Source organism: Schistocerca cancellata, chromosome 11 (genome assembly GCF_023864275.1).
Source record: "Schistocerca cancellata isolate TAMUIC-IGC-003103 chromosome 11, iqSchCanc2.1, whole genome shotgun sequence".
NCBI classification, from domain to species: Eukaryota; Metazoa; Arthropoda; class Insecta; order Orthoptera; family Acrididae; genus Schistocerca; species Schistocerca cancellata.
Window position 1 is genome coordinate 51,597,095 of NC_064636.1, and position 21,299 is coordinate 51,618,393.

The 21,299-nt window shown below is 46.7% G+C and overlaps 1 pseudogene; it reads right to left on the reverse strand.

Annotated features, from left to right (window-relative positions):
* Window positions 1-20,359: 20,359 nt before the first annotated feature.
* LOC126109083 (5S ribosomal RNA) lies at window positions 20,360-20,477 on the reverse strand (annotated as a pseudogene).
* Window positions 20,478-21,299: the final 822 nt, after the last annotated feature.

Genomic DNA, 21,299 nt, shown 5'->3' on the forward strand with positions numbered 1-21,299 from the left:
CGTCGAATCGAAAGACTTGCACCTGCCGAGCGGTCTACCCGACGGGAGGCCCTAGCCACACGCCGTTATTATAACATTGAGGTGCATGTAACGGATTTTTACACGTGGTAGTCAGGTCCTTTAGAGAATCTGAAGTGGGGATGCGGCTTAGGAGGTGTTACTGGTTAGCATACAGTATGATCAGCATTTCCTTGGTGCGCGTCTGGTTCCCGAATCTCTTGGCAGCATCGCTGATTCTATTCTCGAAGAAACTTGAAGGCCTGGTGGTCATCTTTCTTGCACCTCCTGCAAAACCTCATCATACAGTAAGAGGTCAGATGGGTGTTTCTCCACGGAAAGCAGAAAAGTGAAAATCTCGTTGAGCCGGGTCGGGGTGCTCTGGAAGGTTTTTAAAGCACTGGATGGTCTTCCCAGTTGTGTCAAGAGCAGGAATTAGCGTGGAGCGAAATCAAATTTTTTTGGAAGCTTCCCTTTGGTTTTGATTTTCGGCTTTCAGGTCTCAAAAAATGGTTCAAAGGGCTCTAAGCAATTTGGGTCGTAACATCTGCGGTCATCAGTCCCTTAGACTTAATTAAACCTAACTAACCTGAGGACATCACACACATCCATGCACGAGGCAGGATTCGAACCTGGGACCGTAGCAGCAGTGCGTTTCCGGACTGAAGCGCCTAGAACCGCTCGCTACAGCGGCCGGCCTTTCAGGTGTCGCTGTAGCCTTCGCTGTTCCCTGTTTGACCTTTAGCAGCGCAGTGAAACAGGAGCGCACCTTTCATATCCTAAACGCTCTCGTGGTCAACTTACCTCCGGTGTCATGACTATTGAACGAATTTTACTGTAAGCGAGCATGACTGTTTGCTCAGTCTATTACCCAGGGGAAAGGTAGTCATACCAGAAGTACCCTCCACCACACACCGTAAAGTTGCTTGCGGATGATACTCTAGTAGAAGTCCTAAGGGCGGCATAGCGAGCTGCAAAAGTCGTCCTTAACTAATGACTCAGTAACGGGGCAAAACACCGGTCGAATGGTCGAAATTGCCTCCCCTACCTCTCCCCCCCCCCCTTGCCACCCAAGAAGGAAAGAGTTTCGCTCTTGCGACCGCGCTGATCGATTTCCCCAGTCCCTTTTATAGCCGTTACGTGTTACTGCTCCTCTCCCCTTCACGCCCTGCCGTTTCCACCCCTTCTCCAACCCCCCATTGTGCTTCTAACAGCAATCTCTCTCCCTCACTCTTTCCTGAGACACACCGACCACCCATCCACTTTGGCGGCGCATCGGCTGTTTACGGAAAGACTGGACCCCCTGTCTCTCTCCTCCACCCCCGCCTCCTCCACCCCTTTCTAGCTCCCTCTCTCTCTCTCTCTCTCTCTCTCTCTCTCTCTCTTCCTCTATCGACACACCACTCGCAGTCGATACGTGGCCGGCACACAGCTATCGCTTTCCGCTGTCGCCTCACACTCTTCCTCGTCCCCCCTTTCTACCACGCTTCTCCTCTCCCCCACTTCTCCAAACGCCGCTTGCCTCCAACAGTTACCACTCCAGTACCCTTCCTCCCCCCCCCCACCACCACCCCCTTGAGTTCCTTCCCACGTTCTGAACCCGACACGCTGCCTGGAGCCACTTGCTGGACCCGAACACGTGACTACCGACCGTGCGCACAGCTGGAGAGATCCGCGCCACGCGAAACGTCGTTTCGTCCTCTTCGCTTCCCTCCTAGACAGCTGCCGGTGGCACGTTCCCTCCCTGACGAGAGCATATTTACGGCCCTTGAAGAGGCAAGCGATATTCCGCCAGTTCGTCGCAGGCCACACTACGGAGAAAACTTCCACCCGTTGGAAAACAAAGAGGGATCAAGTTGCTTACACTAACAGTGGCTTCAATTGTCCCGACTGTTTGATTAATATTTCTTGTTCAACCCACTGCCCTGCGGCAGTTTTCAAGTCCGCTAGCCGACCTTGGTGGCCGAGCGGTTCTAGATGCTTCAGTCTGGAACCCGGTCACCGCTACTGTCGCAGGTTCGAATCCTGCCTCGGGCATGGATATCTGTGATGTCCTTAGGTTAGTTAGGTTTACGTAGTTCTAAGTTGAAGGGGACTGAAGAACTCAGATGTTAAGTCCCATAGTGCTCAGAGCCCTTTGAACCATTTTTTTACCGGTGTATAATACACTCGATTTCTTTCGATATTTTGCAATTTATAAGCAATCATTTTCTGGACTTTTTAGCTTCATCCCCCCCCCCTCCCGCACCGCATCCCGTCCCCTCGCCCCGCAAAAAAAAAAAAAAAAAAAAGAAAAAAAAAAAAAAAAAAAAAAAAAAAGACATCCGAATGTGTGTGAAATCTTATGGGACTTAACTGCTAAGGTTATCAGTCCCTAAGCTTACACACTACTTAACCTACCTTATACTAAGGACACACACACCCATGCCCGAGGGAGGACTCGAACCTCCGACCGAGCGAGGTGGCGCAGTGGTTAGCACACTGGACTCGCATTCGGGAGGACGACGGTTCAATCCCGTCTCCGGCCATCCTGATTTAGGTTTCCCGTGATTTCCCTAAATCGCTTCAGGCAAATGCCGGGATGGTTCCTTTGAAAGGGCAGGCCGATTTCCTTCCCCATCCTTCCCTCACCCGAGCTTGCGCTCCGTCTCTAATGACCTCGTTGTGGACGGGACGTTAAACACTAATATCCTCCTCCTCCTCGAACCTCCGCCAAAAAAACACCCTCCAGAAGTTGTGTAGTGTGCAAAGCAAGGACGAAGAATAATGACATACGGCATTAGTGTGAGAAGTGTCTAGTGGCTTTGCACATGCCTGTATTTTTTCGGGTATACCACACCAACAGAAACTTTTAAAACAGTATTATCGTCACTCCTCATCACTTCAATAGATAGTGAAGACAGATTTATAACGAATTCCTATTAAAAAAATTATATAATTTTGAGAGAAGTCTTGTAAGACAAAATATTCTGACTTTCGTAAATTCAAATCGTAAATGTAGCGTCGACAATGGGGAAAAATGTTGGTGAGTCAATGGGTTAACTGCGCCCACCGTTCTGTGAAACTTTACGAGATGACAATATTCTGCTGGTCTGTTCTTATGTTACATTAGGTACGCTCTCCGTATCGGCTATATCACCATATAGTAGAAGGGCGCAGTGAAATGCGATGATGTGTATTCATTCCTGTTACGAGCACATCATCAACCATGTTCACATATTTTATGTCATACTAGCTTTTTGTCGTGACGTCTTTGTTGTTGTTGTTGTTGTTGTTGTTGTGGTGGTGGTGGTGGTGGTGGTGGTGGTGGTGGTGGTCTGCAGTTTGGAGACTGGTTTCATGCAGATCACTATGTTGTTCTATCCTGTGCAAGCCTCTTCATCTCTCAATAACTACTGCAACCTACATATTTCTGAATCTCCCTATTGCGCTCGTCTCTTGGTCTCCCTCTACAATTTTTACCCCCCACACTTCCCTCCTGTACAAACTGGTGAACCCTTGATGTCTCAGAATCTGTCCTATCAACCGATCCCTTCTTCTAGTCAGGTTGTTCCAGACAGTTCCTCTCTCCTCAGTTGTACTCAGTTCCTCCTCATTAGTTACGTGGCCTGCATATCTAATCTTCACCAATCTTCTGTAGCGCCACATTTCGAAAGCTTCTATTCTCATCTTCTCACTTCCATACATGGCTGTATTCCGCCGGCCGGAGTAGCCGAGCGGTTCTATGCGCTACAGTCTGGAACCGCGCGACCGCTACGGTCGCAGGTTCGAATCCCGCCCCGGGCATGGATGTGTGTGATGTCCTTAGGTTGGTTAGGTTTAATTAGTTCTAAGTTCTAGGGGACTGATGACCTCAGAAGTTATGTCCTACAGTGCTCAGAGCCACTTTGGATACATTCCATAAAAATACCTTTAGAAAAGACTTCTCGACACTTAAGTCTATATGTAATGTTAACGAATTTCTTTTCTCCAGAAAACACCTTTTTTGCCATTGAAAATCTGCTTTATATGTCCTGCCTGCTTCGGCCATCGTCAGTTATTTTTATGCCCAAATACCAAAATTCATGTACTACTTTCAGTGTCTCGTTTCCTAATGTAATTCCCTCAGCATCACCTGACTTAATTCGCCTACATGCCATTCTCCTCGTTTTGGTTTTGTTGATGTTGGTCTTATATCCTCCTTTCAAGACACTGTCTATTCAGTTAAGCTGCTGCTCAAAGTCCTATGATGTGTCTGACATAATTACAGTGGTATCGCCAACCTCAAAGTTTTTATTCCTACTCCAATTTTTTCTTTTGTTTCCTTCACTGCTTGCTCAATATACAGATTGAATAACATCGAGGATAGGCTACAACCCTGTCTCACTCTGATGTCCCTCGATTCTTGCGACTGCCGCTTGGTTTCTTCACAAGCTTTTCGCTCCCTGTATTTTATCCCCGGTTACCTTCAGAATTTCAAAGAGACTGTTCCTGTCAACATTATGTACTATAAACGTAGGTTAGACTTTCCTGAACCTATCTTCTAAGGTAAGTCGTAAGTACTGCCTCGCGTGTTCCTAAATTTCTCCAGAATCCAGACTGATCTTCCTACCAGTTTGTGCATTCATCTGTAAGGATTCTATGTTAGTGTTTTGCAGCCATGAATTATCAAACGGATAGTTAGCAGTACTCATACCAGTCAGCACCTCCTTTCTTTGGTACTGAACTATTACGTTCATCTTGAAGTCTGAGGGCACTTCGCCTGTCTCATATATTTTGCACAACAGATGGTAAAGTTTTTCATCGTTAGTTCTACCAAGACTTCAAATTCTTATGTATACATGACATAATTTGACACCCACGTACAGGGATTGGACAAATATACAGAAACACCGCGAGAAATGCATGCTTGAACATACACTTCATGATCAAACGTGTCCGGACACCTGGCTGAAAGTGACTTAAAAGTTCGTGGCGCTCTCCATCTGTAATGCTGGAATTCGATACGGTGTTTGCCCAAGCCTTGATGACAGCTTCCACTCTCCCAGGCATACTTTCAATCAGGTGCTGGAAGGATTCTTGGCGAATGGCAGCCCATTCTTCACGGAGTGCTGCACTGAGGAGAGGTATCGATGTCGGTCGGTGAGGCCTGCCACGAAGTCGCCGTTACAAAACATCCCAAAGCTATTTTATAAGATTCCGGTCAGGACTCTGTGCAAGCCAGTCCATTACAGGGATGTTATTGTCGTGTAACCACTCCGGCACAGGCCGTGCGTTATGAAGAAATGCTGGATTGTGTTGAAAGATGCAATCGCCATCCTAGAATTGCTCTTCAACAGTGGGAAGCAAGAAGGTGCTTAAAATATCAATGCAGGCATGTGCTGTGATAGTGCCACACAAAAGAACAAGGGGTGCAAGACCCCTCCATGAAAAACACGACCACACCATAACACCACCGATTCCGAATTTTACTGTCGGCACTACACATCCTGGCACATGACGTTCACCGGGCATTCGCCATACCCACACCCTGCCATCGGATCGTCACACTGTGTACCGTGATCCGTCACTCCACACAACGTTTTTCCACTGTTGAGTCGTCCAATGTTAAAGCTGTTTACACCAAGCGAGGCGTCATTTGGCCCTTACTGGCGCGATGTGTGGCTTAAGAGGAGCCTCTCGACCACGAAATCCAAGTTTTCTCACCTCATGCCTAACTGCCGTAGTACTTGCAGTGGATCCTGATGCAGTTTGGAATTCCTGTGTGATGGTCTGAAAAGATGTCCGCCTATTACACTTTACGACCCTCTTCAACTGTCGGCGGTCTCTGTCAGTCAACAGACGAGGACGGCATGTACGCTTTTGTGCTGTACGTGTCCCTTCGCGTTTCCACTTCACTATCACATCGGAAACAGCGGACCTACGGATGTTTAGGAGAGTGGAAATCTCGCGTACAGAATACGACACAAGTGACACCCAATCTCTTGACCACGTTTGAGGTCCCAGAATTCCGCGGAGCGCCCCATTCTCCTCTCTGAAGATGTGTAATGACTACTGAGGTCGCTGATATGGAGTACCTGGCAGTAGGTGGCAGCACAATGCGCCTGACATGAAAAAAGTGTTTTTGGGGGTGTCCGGATACTTTTGATCACATAGTGTATAAACAGACAGAATACGCCGCTGCGGTCGGAACGCCTATATACCACGAGTATTTAGCGCAGTTGTTATATCGTTTACTGCTGCTACAACGGCAGGTTATCAACACTTAAGCGAGTTTCAACGTGGTGTTCTAGTCGGCACACGAGTGATGGGACACAGCTTCTGAGAGGTAGCGATGAGGTATGGAGTTTCTCGTACGAGGATACCGTGAATATCAGGAATCCGGTAAAACATCAAATCTCCGACATCGCTGCTGGCGGTAAAAGATCCTGCAAGAGCGAGACTGAAGAGAATCTTTCAACGTGACAGAAGTGCAACCCTTCCGCAAATTGGTCTAGGTTTCACTGCTGAGCCATCGACAATTGTCAGCTTGCGAGCCACTAAACGCGACATCATCGATATGGGCTTTCGGAGCCGAAGGCCCACACGTGTACCCTTGATGACTGCACGACACATGGCTTTATGGCTCGCATGGGCCCGTCAAAACGGACTTTAGACTCTTGATGGCTGGAAACATGTTGCCTAGTCGAACGAGTCTCGTTTCGAATGTAAACGGATGTACGTGCACGGGTATTGAGACAACCTCATGAATCGATGGATTCTGCATGTCAGCAGGGGACTGTTCAAGCTGGTGGTGGGTCTGTAATGATGTGGGTGCAGTGCAGTTGCAGTGATATGGGACCCCTGATACGTCCAGATACGACTCTGACTGGTGACGCGTACGTAAGCATCCTGTCTGGTCATCTGCATCCATTCGTGTCCATTGTGCATTCCGACGTACTTGGGCAATTCCAGCAGGACAATGCGATGTCCTACACATCCAGACTTGCTACGGAGTGTCTGCAGGAACCTTTTTTTGAGTTTAAACACTTGCGCTGGCCACCAAACACCCCAGACACGAACATTATTTACCATATCTGGGATGACTTTCAACGTGCTGTTCAGAAGAGATCTCCACTGCGTCGTGCTCTTACGGATTTATCGACAGCCCTGCAGGACTCGTGGTGTCGGTTCCCTCCAGCACTACTTCAGACATTAGTACAGTCCACGCCACGTCGTGTTGCGACCCTTCTGCGTGCTCGCGTGGGCCCTACACAGGAGTATCAGTTTATTTGGCTCTTCAGAGTAAAAATATTTAAAACAACGGTGAGTGTTGTTTTGACATACACGGAAATGAATAAGATGAACCAAAAAGTAACAGCTGTGGAAATGAAGGTGCTAAGAAGGATCCAAGGAGTAGCCGCGTGGGGCAAAAGAATAATGTGTTGATAGGGAAACAGTGTAGAATACGAAATATTATTAAATGGATGAGGGCAAGAAAAACAAATTTGGAATGATCATGCGGTAAGAATGGCCCTTCACAGGACTACCTAAAATTTGTAAACATGAACGACCACAAGGGAAACAATTGTTCGGATGACTAGCCAAGAGATGCGGCAGCAGCTGGTCCAGTACACCCACGGAATGACGCAGGCAAATCAGGGGCAACCGTAGTCAGCAGAAGAAGCTGAAGAAGAAGAAAAAGAAGAAGAAGAAGAAGAAGAAGAAGACGCTTCATGTTCCTCGCGTGGGTCATGGCGGACGCCGAAGTATCAGTCTCCACGTTCAGAAGTAAAACCCGTCGCTGGGCCCCATTCGCACCGAATGTACAGCCGACTGACACAGAAGACATCCCGAAGCAACTCGCCAGACGCTGAACTGACAATGAAGGCAAGAAAAGAAAAGTACTGAGAATTGTACGAGGTGCATTCAAGTTCTAAGGCCTCCGATTTTTTTTTCTAATTAACTACTCACCCGAAATCGATGAAACTGGCGTTACTTCTCGACGTAATCGCCCTGCAGACGTACACATTTTTCACAACGCTGACGCCATGATTCCATGGCAGCGGCGAAGGCTTCTTTAGGAGTCTGTTTTGACCACTGGAAAATCGCTGAGGCAATAGCAGCACGGCTGGTGAACGTGCGGCCACGGAAAAAGCCCAAAGTCACTAGGAGCCAGGTCAAGTGAGTAGGGAGCATGAGGAATCACTTCAGAGTTGTTATCACGAAGAAACTGTTGCGTAACGTTAGCTCGATGTGCGGGTGCGTTGTCTCGGTGAAACAGCACACGCGCAGCCCTTCCCGGACGTTTTTGTAGCAGTGCAGGAAGGAATTTGTTCTTCAAAACATTTTCGTAGTATGCACCTGTTACCGTAGTGCCCTTTGGAACGCAATGGGTAAGGATTAATCCCTCGCTGTCCCAGAACATGGACACCATGATTTTTTCAGCACTGGCGGTTACCCGATATTTTTTTGGTGGCGGTGAATCTGTGTGTTTCCATTGACCTGACTGGCGCTTTGTTTCTGGATTGAAAAATGGCATCCACGTGTCATCCATTGTCACAACCGACGAAAAGAAACTCACATTCGTGCTGTCGTTGCGCGTCAACATTGCTCGGCAACATGCCACACGGGCAGCCGTGTGGTCGTCTGTCGGCATTCGTGGCACCCACCTGGATGACACTTTTCGCATTTTCAGGTCGTCGTGCAGGATTGTGTCACAGAACCCACAGAAATGCCAACTCTGGAGGCGATCTGTTCGACAGTCATTCGGCGATCCCCCAAAACAGATCTCTCCACTGTCTCGATCGTGTCGTCAGACCGGCTTGTGCGAGCCCGAGGTTGTTTCGGTTTGTTGTCACACGATGTTCTGCCTCCATTAAACTGTCGCACCCACTAACGCACTTTCGACACATCCATAACTCCATCACCATATGTCTCGTTCAACTGTCGATGAATTTCAATTGGTTTCACACCACGCAAATTCAGAAAACGAATGATTGCACGCTGTTCAAGTAAGGAAAACGTCGCCATTTTAAGTATTTAAAACAGTTCTAATTCTCGCTGCTGGCGGTAAAATTCCATCTGCTGTACGGTGCTACCATCTCTGGGACGTATTGACAATGAACGCGGCTTCATTTTAAAACAATGCGCATGTTTCTATCTCTTTCCAGTCTGGAGAAAAAAAATCGGAGGCCTTAGAACTTGAATGCACCTCGTAAAATTGTGAAAGCTGTTCAGTTCATGCCCATCTTCGGCCACGCTTATAGGAAAACTATTAAGGAATCGGAGTAATGTTTTAGACGTGGCGATCTTGTCAATGTGTAAAAAAAAAATCAAGTACATGTAATGAATATTAGAAAAGGTGTGAAAAGTTATTCAGAAAATTTAAATATCTAATTGCAGACAATTTTTCTGCATAAATGTGATTACTTGATGATATAGGGTGTACTGAAACAACTTACTCTGAAATATTTTTGAAATGTAAGATGAATGAACTGAGTAGTTTTCTAAATAGCATTAGTGACATTAGAGAAAGTACGCTCTGCGATTTTATATGATATTGTGTTTCGAATTTATTTTGCGAAATATACGTTGATTCTCTATTACTTTTGAACTGCGTGATGTTTCATTAATTGTGGTAAGTATTGATGTTACAGTTACGATTCAAAAGAACGTGTAACGGAACTGAAATGATGGTAGGCTGCCAGTAATTTGGAGCCTGCGCGTCGGAAACGGGCGCGCTGGTGTGAGACTGCCAGGGAGTGCACCCTGATGCCATCTATTGGCAAAACTGGGAATTAGCGCTACCTGTCAGACAATGCACTAAGCTCTCGGAGTCAAATGTATTCCTTTTCTCGGTAATTATAAGTTATTACTGTATAATTTAATGTTGTAAAGCGCTAGTAGTAAATTATTATGACTGGTATGAACTCCAGGGTAATAAATATAAATAGTCTTAAATACTAGATGATTTCGGTAAAAAGGTAGCAGTAAGCGCAAAGGCGTGACAGCTACAAGTCCGTATTGGTTTTATACATACAGAATTAGGAAGCGGGTCATTCCGTCAGTGGAGGGGGTTAGAACAACCAAGTCAGTTGAGAACATACCCCATTTTCTGATGGAAAGATTCGGCGGTTCGGTCGCAAACGGAGTTTATCATTGTGTGCAGCGCTGAGCTGAAACCAACAAGGCTACTAATATCGCTCGTTGCTATACATTACGATAAACGACCTATTAATGCTGAATGTTTTAGTGGATTCGGAAGCACTGTCATAATACCCTAACTTAAAGGTGAAAGCATTCCTTATGATTAACTGCACAGGGTAGCGTGTCTTTGCATTTAGTGCATAGAGTGTGCTAAACGTAAAACTGCTAGTCGAACATTCAGAGATTGTGGACTAGGTCGGGTCCGCACGAAGTGGAGGTCTTTGCATTACTGTAACAACGAATGAACGAGACCATAAATAGCCAACTTTCGAATTCAAAGACTGGTGTTAACAAAAAGAAAGCCTAAGTCCACGACATTCCAACGCGAAAACAGAATCTGCGGAAGTAACGACGAATATCTTCGGAAAGCCTCGTCTGTTATCTGACAGAGACCGTCGACAGTTGAAGAGGGTCGTAATGTGTAATAGGCAGACATCTATCCAGACTATCACACTGGAATTCCAAACTGCACCAGGATCCACTGCAAGTACTATGTCAGTTAGACGGGAGGTGAGAAAACTTGGATTTCATGGTCGAGCGGCTGCTCATAAGCCACACATCACGCCGTAAACGCCAAACGACGCCTCGCTTGGTTTAAGTAGCGTAAACAGTGGACAGTTGAACAGTGGGAAAATGTTGTGTGGAGTGAGGAATCACGGTACACAATGTGGCGATCCGATGGCAGGGTGTGGGTATGGCGAACGCCCGGTGAAAGTCACCTGCCAGCGTGTGCAGTGCCAACAGTAAAATTCGGAGGCGGTGGTGTTAAGATGTGGTCGTGTTTTCCATGGAGGGGTCTTTCACCCCTTGTTGTTTTCCGTGGCACTATCACAGCACAGGCCTACATTGATGCTTTAAGCACCTTCTTGCTTCCCATTGTTGAAGAGCAAATCGATTGCGTCTTTTAACAGTCTCAAGCACCTGTTCATAATGCACAGTCTATAGCGGAGTGGTTACACGACAATAACATCGCCAAAAATTACCGAATTTCCAGCAACCAGTCGCAACATCATGTTTTATTTATTCACTTTTGCAAATCTATTTCAACTGATTAACAGCCATCATCGGTGCATTTAAAATGAACATACAAATTTAAAATTCATTTTAAATGCACCGATGATCTGTTAATCAGTTGAAATCGATTTGCAAAAGTGAATAAATAAAACATGATTTTGCGAGTGACTGTTGGATATTTGGTAATTTTATGGTTTACGGTCGCTGCATGACTTCGGAACCACATGGAACCCACCATTCACAATAACATCGCTGTAATGGACTGGCCTGCACAGAGTCCTGACCTGAATCCTATAGAACACCTTTGGGATGTTGTGGAACTCCGACTTCGTGCCAGGCCTCACCAACCGACATCGATACCTCTCCTCAGTGCAGCACTCGTTGAAGAATGAGCTACCATTTCCAAAGAAACCTTCCAGCACCTGATTGAACGTATGCCTGAGAGAGTGGAAGCTGTCATCAAGTCTAAGGGTGGGCCAACACCGTATCGAATTCCAGCATTATCGGTGGAGGACGCCACCAACTTTTAAGTCATTTTCAGCCAGGTGTCCGGATACATCAGATAGTGTACATCTCTGTATATGAATGCGCATGCCTATACCAGTTTCTTTGGCATTTGAGTGCATTTGCCCCTCATTTGTCATAAGCTGGTTTCTCCATATAGTTTTCTACAGTCGTAATAAATAAAACATATCTGCAAATCACCACATACTCGTACTTAAACATACACAGATTCTACTAATATTAGAAAATTAATAAACTACTGGACATTAAAATTGCTACACCAAGAAGAAACGCAAATGATAAACGAGTATTCATTGGACAAATATGTTTTACTACAACTGACATGTGATTACATTTTCACGCAATTTGGGTGCATAGATCCTGAGAAATCAGTACCCAGGACAACCACCTCTGGCCGACGGATAGCGTCTACATGTACAGCTGCCCATGCAGCTTCAACACGATACCACAGTTCATCAAGAGTAGTGACTGGCGTATTGTGACGAGCCAGTTGCTCGGCCACCATTGACCAGACGTTTTCAGTTGGTGAGAGATCTGGAGAATGTGCTGGCCAGGTCAGCAGTCGAACATTTTCTGTATCCAGAAAGGCCCGTACAGCACCTGCAACATGCGGTCGTGCATTATCCTGCTGAAATGTAGGGTTTCGCAGGGATCGAATGAAGGGTAGAGCCACGGGTCGTAACACATCTGAAATGTAACGTCCACTGTTCAAAGTGCCCTCAATGCGAACAAGAGGTGACCGAGACGTGTAACTAATCGCAACCCATACCATGACGCCGGGTGATACGCCAGTATGGCGATAACGAATACACGCTTCCAATGTGCGTTCACCGGGATGTCGCCAGACACAGATACGACCATCATGATACTGTAAACAGAACCTGTATTCACCCGACAAAATGACGTTTTGCCATTCGTGCACCCAGGTTCGTCGTCGAGTACAACATCGCAGGCGCTCCTGTCAGTGATGCAATGTTAAGGGTAACCGCAGCCACGGTCTCCGAGCTGATAGTCCGTGCTGCTGCAAACGTCGTCGAATTGTTCGTGCAGATGGTTGTTGTCTTGGAAACGTCCCCATCTGTTGACTCAGGGATCGAGATGTGGCTGCACGATCCGTTACAGCCATGCGGATTATATGCCTCTCATCTCCACTGCTAGTGATACGAGGCCGTTGGGATCCAGCACGGCGTTCCGTATTACCCTCCTGAACCCACCGATTCCATATTCTTCTAACAGTCATTGGATCTCGACCAACGCGAGCAGCAACGTCGCGATACGATAAACCGCAATCGCGATGGGCTACAATCCGACCTTTATCAAAGTCGGAAACGTGATGGTACGCATTTCTCCTCCTTAGACGAGGCATCACAACAACGTTTCACCAGGCGACGCCGGTCGACTGCTGTTTACGCATGAGAAATCGGTTGGAAACTTTCCTCATGTCAGCACGTTGTAGGTGTCGCCACCGGCGCCAACGTTGTGTGAATGCTCTGAAAAGCTAACCATTTGCATATTACAGCATCTTCTTCCTGTCGGTTAAATTTCGCGTCTGTAGCACGTCCTCTTCGTGGTGTAGCAATTTTAATAGCCAGTAGTGTAACATCTACTTCCCATGTGTTGTGTGGCGGAAAATTATCGATGATCCGGCCCATAAAAGACGGTATTATCACATACTGGCGTACAGCATGGTTCAGTTTAGGTTGGTTCAAATGGCTCTGAGCACTATGGTACTTAACATCTTAGGTCATCAGTCCCCTAGAACTTAGAACTACTTAAACCTAACTAACCTAAACACATACCACACACCCATGCCTGAGGCAGGATTCGAACCTGCGACCGTAGCAGTCCCGCGGTTCCGGACTGCAGCGCCTAGAACCGCACGGCCAGCTTGAGTTTAGGGACCAGTCCCGTTCTTTCTCTACAAAAACGGCCTCCCGTCCTACACTGATAGAGCACTTATCCTAGAATGTCGTCACGAGAAACAATGTAGTCGAAACGATCCTGTGATTTTCAAGAAGGGACGCCGAACAGATGTGCAGAACTATAGACCTTTATCTCTAACGTCGCTCAGTTGTAGAATTTTGGAACACGTATTGTGTTCGAGTATAATGACTTTTCTGGAGACTAGAAATCTACTCTGTAGGAATCAGCATGGGTTTCGAAAAAGACGGTCATGTGAAACTCAGCTCGCGCTATTCGTCCACGAGACTCAGAGGGCCATAGACACGGGTTCACAGGTGGATGCCGTGTTTCTTGACTTCCGCAAGGCGTTCGATACAGTTCCCCACAGTCGTTTATTGAACAAAGTAAGAGCATATGGACTATCAGACCAATTGTGTGATTGGATTGAGGAGTTCCTAGATAACAGGACGCAGCATGTTATTCTCAATGGAGAGAAGTCTCCCGAAGTAAGAGTGATTTCAGGTGTGCCGCAGGGGAGTGTCATAGGACCGTTGCTATTCACAATATACATAAATGACCTGGTGGATGACATCAGAAGTTCACTGAGGCTTTTTGCAGATGATGCTGTGGTGTATCGAGAGGTTGTAACAATGGAAAATTGTACTGAAATGCAGGACGATCTGCAGCGAATTGACGCATGGTGCAGGGAATGGCAATTGAATTTCAATGTAGACAAGTGTAATGTGCTGCGAATACACAGAAAGATAGATCCTTTATCATTTAGCTACAAAATAGCAGGTCGGCAACTGGAAGCAGTTAATACCATAAATTATCTGGGAGTACGCATTAGCAGTGATTTAAAATGGAATAAGCATATAATGTTGATCGTCGGTAAAGCAGATGCCAGACTGATATTCATTGGAAGAATCCTAAGGAAATGCAATCCGAAAACAAAGGAAGTAGGTTACAGTGCGCTTGTACGCCCACTGCTTGAATACTGCTCACCAGTGTGGGATCCGTACAAGATAGGGTTGATAGAAGATCCAACGGAGAGCAGCGCGCTTCGTTACAGGATCATTTAGTAATCGCGAAAGCGTTACGGAGATGATAGATAAACTCCAGTGGAAGACTCTGCAGAAGAGACGCTCAGTAGCTCGGTACGGGCTTTTGTTAAAGTTTCGAGAACATACCTTCACCGAGGAGTCAAGCAGTATATTGCTCCCTCCTACGTATATCTCGCGAAGAGACCGTGAGGATAAAATCAGAGAGATTAGAGCCCACACAGAGGCATACCGACAATGCTTCTTTCCACGAACAATACGAGACTGGAATAGAAGGGAGAACCGATAGAGGTACTCAAGGTACCCTCCACCACACACCGTCAGGTGGCTTGCGGAGTATGGATGTAGATGTAGATGTAGATGTAGATCGCCCGCACCTGATTAGCGCTCTGGCTTGTGGAGTAAGAGACGTGGAGACGGACTGGAGAACAGCGGCGAGCGTTCTGGAGGCGCTCCAGAGCCACAGCCACGGCGGGCGCCGTCGAGGTGCTGGTCGATGGAGCCCCTCGACGCGGCTTTATCCGGCGGCGCGGCCCTTGTTTTCAGGGCCCTGCGCTGCACGCGGTGGCCGCGCGTGACCCGCTATAAAGACGCCCGGCTCAAGCCGGCGCACGTGCCGTGACGTCACAGCAGGTGCCGAGGGCCCAGGGGAAGGGCATAGGGCAGCTAGGCGCTCAGCATGCAGGTGAGACGGAGGGAATTTTGTCGCCAACGTGCGGGGGTCTCCCGTGAAAACAGAGTCATCGTAAGAGAATGAAACATTCTGGAAATGCTGGGAAGGACTCACGAAAGAGAAATGGCGAATAAATCATTGAATGAAACACATTTTAATTTGTGCATGACAGGGTAAAATTTCTTAATGGCGTTCCGTGTTTACTTTCCAGGTTCCAAATGTTTCTCACTATGACGAACATGTGCATCAACGACAAACTATAACAGCATTGTAGATTGTAACACCTCCGATTTATTTTTCGTCCGGACCCGATCTGATCGAATAGCAGCCCAAATAATTATTATTAATGTGACCGTGTACCTAATGGGGCCGGCAATCGGAATTGACTGCTACGGAGTTGTTACTTTCCAGTTTGTCCTTCTCAAATGCTGTAATAATGAAATGTCTGGTAACAAGAAGAACACCAACACAGTTTCACTAATCAAGAACCTATATTCGTCTCAGAGGCACAAAAGCAAGGAGACAGCCACTGCCTTCGTCATACACATCTAATTACGGCTAATCTCAGCACAGGCTTCTTCGTTATTCATTATCGTCACACGCTAATCCAATCACTGCAATCCAACACTGCAATCCAAAATGATGCCGGCGCGGTAGACGCGAAACCAAAATATCGGCACTGAAATATCACTGACCACTCTCGTAATTATACTTCTTCACTTTCCCAGTATTATTCTAACACAAAGGGGTTAAACCGCCGCGATGGCCACTCCCTTTGTCGGTAAAGCCTTGCATTACAACAACTGGCCTCCACACAGCTCGGCCCGCAACCGGGGACTGGTTCAACTCTACACTCGCTCTCGCAACACGACACTATCGATTGTTTGCCCTATCGACCTGTGCCGAGTGCAAACTTATAGTAAGGGCCTACGGACCCCTTACAGGAAACCATTCACAATACTGTTCGCAGCACTTTTCGAAAGATGGAATGTTCAGCTGTCGTGACACAGCTTGTGCACTGCTTCAAGAATCAACATTGCATCCAGCATTCTCAGCCAATTTTTTTATCAGTCTTCTGTTTGCTTTGGTACTGCTCCCCTGTGCGAAAATCTCCATCTCAGAGCAGCACTTACAACCCACGTCCTCAATTATTTACTTGACGTATTCCAATCTCTGTCTTCCTCTACAGTTTTTGCCCTCTACAGCTCCCTCTAGTACCATAGAACTCATTCGCTCATGTTTTAATACAGTAGATGTCCTATCATCCTGTCCGTTATCACTGTTTTCCACACATTCCTTTCCTCTCCGATTCTGCGCAGAATCTCCTCATTCCTTACCTTTTCAGCCCACGTAATTTTCAACATTCTTCTGTAGCACCTCATATCAAATGCTTCTATTCTCTACTGCTCCGATTTCCCTACAGTTCATGTTTCACTACCATACACTGCTGTACCCCAGACGTACATTCTCAGAAATTACTTCCTCAAATTATGGCCGATATTTGGTATTAGTAGACTTCTCTTGACCCTTTTTCGATGTACTCCTTGCTCCGTCCGTCATTGGTTATTTTACTGCCAAGGCAGCAGAATTCCTTAACTTCATTGACTTCGTGACCATCAGTCCTGATGTTAAGTTTCTCGCTGTTCTCATTTCTACTACTTCTCATTACCTTCGTCTTTCTTCGATTTACTCTCAAACCATACTGTGTACTCATTAGACTGTTCATTTCGTTCAGCAGATCATTTAATTCTTCTTCACATTCACTCAGGATAGCAATGTCATCAGCGAATCGTATCATTGATATCCTTTCACCTTGTATTTTAATTCCACTCCAGAACCTTTCTTTTATTTCCATCATTACTTATTCGATGTACAAGTTGAACTTTAAGGGCGAAAGACTAAATCTGTGTCGTACACTCTTTTTTAATCCGAGCAGTTCATTCTTGGTCGTCGATTCTTATCATTCCCTCTTGGGTCTTGCACACATATATTACACGTCTCTACCTTTAGCTTACCTATATTTTTCTCATAATTGCGAACGTCTTGCACCATTTTACACTATGAACGCTTTTTCCAGATCGACAAATCCTATGAACGTATCTTGATTTTTCTTTAGTCTTGCTTCCATTATCAACCGCAATATCAGAATTGGTTCTCTGGTGTCTTTACCTTTTCTAAAGACAAACTGATAGTCATCTAGCACATCCTCAATTTTCTTTTCCATTCTTCTGTATATTACTCTTGTAAGCAACTTGGATGCATGAGCTGTTAAGCTGATTGTGCGATAATTCTCGCACTTGTCAGCTCTTGCCGTCTTCGGAATTGTGTGGATGATGCTTTTCCGAAAGTCAGATGGTATGTCGCCAGACTCATACATTCTACACACCAACGTGAATAGTCGTTCCGTTGCCACTTCCCCAAATGATTTTAGAAATTCTGATGGAATGTTATCTATCCCTTCTGCCCTATTTGATCCTAAGTCCCCCAAAGGTCTCATACTGCATCCCCAGCTCTTCTAAATCGACTCATGTTTCTTCTTCTATCACATCAGAGAAATTTTCCCTTTCATAGAGGTCTTCAGTGTACTGTTTCCATCTACCACCTCTCTCCTCTGCATTTAATAGTGGAATTCCCGTTGCACTTTTAATGTTATCATCTGAAACGTCCCCTTAGAAAAATTATACATGACTGTGCTTAAACTGACACACAATATTTTTTAGCGCAACGCAATCTGATTTTAAATAATCTCTACAAGAGAATGGCCCTGACTAAATTAACCTATGCGTTTCACAAATCACTTACCTCACAAATATCTTCGTTACTCCAACTACTGCAATACAGCGGGCGCCACTACTGCCAGCTAAATAAAAGATTCTAACTACTGAAGGCACTAACTACTGATAGGCATAGTTAGCAAAAGAAAGATTTTGATAGAGAACAAACAATATATTTACCTTAATAGTGTTCAAAAGTCATAATATATACACTCCTGGAAATGGAAAAAAGAACACATTGACACAGGTGTGTCAGACCCACCATACTTGCTCCGGACACTGCGAGAGGGCTGTACAAGCAATGATCACACACACGGCACAGAAGACACACCAGGAACCGCGGTGTTGGCCGTCGAATGGCGCTAGCTGCGCAGCATTTGTGCACCGCCGCCGTCAGTGTCAGCCAGTTTGCCGTGGCATACGGAGCTCCATCGCAGTCTTTAACACTGGTAGCATGCCGCGACAGCGTGGACGTGAACCGTATGTGCAGTTGACGGACTTTGAGCGAGGGCGTATAGTGGGCATGCGGGAGGCCGGGTGGACGTACCGCCGAATTGCTCAACACGTGGGGCGTGAGGTCTCCACAGTACATCGATGTTGTCGCCAGTGGTCGGCGGAAGGTGCACGTGCCCGTCGACCTGGGACCGGACCGCAGCGACGCACGGATGCACGCCAAGACCGTAGGATCCTACGCAGTGCCGTAGGGGACCGCACCGCCACTTCCCAGCAAATTAGGGACACTGTTGCTCCTGGGGTATCGGCGAGGACCATTCGCAACCGTCTCCATGAAGCTGGGCTACGGTCCCGCACACCGTTAGGCCGTCTTCCGTTCACGCCCCAACATCGTGCAGCCCGCCTCCAGTGGTGTCGCGACAGGCGTGAATGGAGGGACGAACGGAGACGTGTCGTCTTCAGCGATGAGAGTCGCTTCTGCCTTGGTGCCAATGATGGTCGTATGCGTGTTTGGCGCCGTGCAGGTGAGCGCCACAATCAGGACTGCATACGACCGAGGCACACAGGGTCAACACCCGGCATCATGATGTGGGGAGCGATCTCCTACACTGGCCGTACACCACTGGTGATCGTCGAGGGGACACTGAATAGTGCACGGTACATCCAAACCGTCATCGAACCCATCGTTCTACCATTCCTAGACCGGCAAGGGAACTTGTTGTTCCAACAGGACAATGCACGTCCGTATGTATCCCGTGCCACCTAACGTGCTCTAGAAGGTGTAAGTCAACTACCCTGGCCAGCAAGATCTCCGGATCTGTCCCCCATTGAACATGTTTGGGACTGGATGAAGCGTCATCTCACGCGGTCTGCACGTCCAGCACGAACGCTGGTCCAACTGAGGCGCCAGGTGGAAATGGCATGGCAAGCCGTTCCACAGGACTACATCCAGCATCTCTACGATCGTCTTCATGGGAGAATAGCAGCCTGCATTGCTGCGAAAGGTGGATATACACTGTACTAGTGCCGACATTGTGCATGCTCTGTTGCCTGTGTCTATGTGCCTGTGGTTCTGTCAGTGTGATCATGTGATGTATCTGACCCCAGGAATGTGTCAATAAAGTTTCCCCTTCCTGGGACAATGAATTCACGGTGTTCTTATTTCAATTTCCAGGAGTGTATAACAGTTCATGACATCCAGTCTTACAGATTTACTGTCTCTGATGGACACACGTCCAGATTATCCGCTCTCAAAACTCCGCCATCTCTCTCCCCACATCCACCACTGCTGGCGGCTCACGTCCAACTGCGCAACGTTACGCGCTGTTAACAGCCAACTGCCCAACACTACAATACCGAATATTCCAACAATGCCGACCAGCCTCAGACTGCACACAACACAGTCAGTGATTTTCATATAGAACGCTACGTTGCGTTACCAATAAAAAAACCTAAACAGCCTACTTACACACCTTTGCTTTTAATTTCACCGAATGTTGTTTTGACTTCGCTGTAGGCTGAGTCACTTCTTCCAGCAATGATTTGTTTTTCGATTTATTCACATTTTTCACATAGCTATTTCGTCTTAGCTCCCCTACACTTCCTGTTTATTTCATTGCCACATTTGGACCATCTGACCGCCGTGTCGTCCCCAGAGGAGGATGCGGAGAGGAGGGGCGTGTGGTCAGCACACCGCTGCCCGGTCGTTATGATGGTTTTCTTGACGGAAGCGGCTACTATTCGATCGAATAGCTCCTCAATTGGCATCACGAGGCTGAGTCCACCCAGAAAAATGGCAACAGCGCATGGCGGCCTGGATGGTCACCCATCCAAGTGCCGACCACGCCCGACAGCGCTTAACTTCGGTGATCTCACGGGAACCGGTGTAACCACTGCGGCAAGGCCGTTGCCGGGATACTTAATGATAGCAACAAGAAAACACATCTTCAGTGTCTATGGCAGCATATGAACTGCGTGCCCACGTGAAACACTTCTGGCATGTGATTCAGCGCTCAGTATAAATGCAGTAAGACTTCCCACAGCTTCCTCTTCTCTGATTCACTCTATTATCTTCTTCCTTTAATTCTTATAACCCTTTCATCTCGTCTGTTTTTTTTTCTTTTTGTATAAAGATAGCTTTTATAGGTTTAATTTTATCGCAGAATTTTTCTCATCAGACATCCCCTTTCCGCCATTTTTAACATTTTTGCACCATCTTTCATGTCTGTGCTTGCGACAGCGTCATACACACATCAAATAAAGTTATGCATCACCATCGGTTGCGATAGTTCCGGAACCTGTACAGAACATTGGAATGCAGATCAACATAAACATCCTTTCCGCCCTTTTTATTGCTCATAAAAACAACACATTACATGTTGTACCACCATACAGAGAGACCTACATAGGTGGTGGTCCAGATTGCTGTACACACCGGTACCTCTAATACCCAGTGGCACGTCCTCTTGCATTGATGCATGCGTGTACTCATCGTGGCATAATATCCACAAGTTCCATCGAGGCACTGTTGGTCCAGATTGTCCCACTCCTCAGAGTGGTTGATAGGTGACGTCATCCATAAACAGACGTTTTCAATCTATCCAAGGTACGTTCGATAGCATTCATATCTGGAGAACATGCTGACCACTCAAGGCGAGCTATGTCGCTATCCTGAAGGAAGTCATTCACAAGATGTACACGATGGGGGAGCGAATTGTGGTCTACGAAGACGAA